Genomic DNA, 1145 nt, shown 5'->3' on the forward strand with positions numbered 1-1145 from the left:
TTGTTACATGTTTTCCATTTAATTGTATTTGCTGATGGTGCTATTTGATTATATGTCTTTGGTTTCGTGTTGCTTATATTAAACCTTGTTTGTTACTGAACAGAGCGGCACCGTGGTTAGCGCTATCACATCAGAAAAAAGCTTAATTAAAAACATTAAAACCAAGTAAATGAACAAAAACCAGCAACAATGCATAGCAGACTCCATTAAGCATTAAATGCCTTAATAAATACAAAGGTCTTAAGGAAATATTTAAACACAGGCAAATCTATAACAGATCTAATATTAAAAGGTAAATCACTACGTTTTGGGGTCATGATGGCAAAAGCGTGATTGCCCCCTTGTTTGTGATAGGATTTTGAAATCTCAAGAAGATAAAGAGATAGAGATATAACTGGGACATGCCATTGAATGAAATCAGAGAGATACTGGTGTGCCAAACATTTAAAATATTAAAAACAAGAATCATCAACTTCAATCCTGCAGAAAACTGGGAGCCAGTGAAGGGAAGCCAGGACATACGGTATATACATAAGAGAAACCTCAGTATACTTGGATTAAATCAGAATCAGAGATTTAATGAGGGATAATCTCAGAGGCAGTGATTCAAACATAAAAAAGTACCAAAAATGAATTTTAAAGCATCAAAGGTGCTTTCCGGGGTGTGCTTTAGCCACAGTGTACTTGATTTGATTTGATTTGATTTGATTTGATTTATTCTTTCAAGCATGTAAAAACAGTTGATATGACAACACACATAATTTTACACATAATCCAATATCAATTTGCTTATACCTAGTACATGCTTGAATGGAGTAGGAAGAAGTCAGACTTATCCAGTCCTACCCCATGACATCATCTTACCATCATTGGTTTGCAAGCAGTAAATGATTCACTTCTACACACACAAAGTAATATACAAAAGAATTATTACAAAGTGTTAACATTCATACACCACACCCACAATGTTCCATCTAATTAATCATTAAACCTCTTCTTGCATATATCTTGATTGACACATACCTTTATATTTATGTTTAAACTCGTCAATTCTATTACTATTTTTTATGTCTACACTTAAATTATTCCATAGTTTTACCCCACTTATGGAAATACAAAATCTTTTTTTGGTTGTACGTATAGCA

This window comes from Monopterus albus, unplaced genomic scaffold, assembly GCF_001952655.1.
Source record: "Monopterus albus unplaced genomic scaffold, M_albus_1.0 scaffold20.1, whole genome shotgun sequence".
Classification (NCBI taxonomy): Eukaryota; Metazoa; Chordata; class Actinopteri; order Synbranchiformes; family Synbranchidae; genus Monopterus; species Monopterus albus.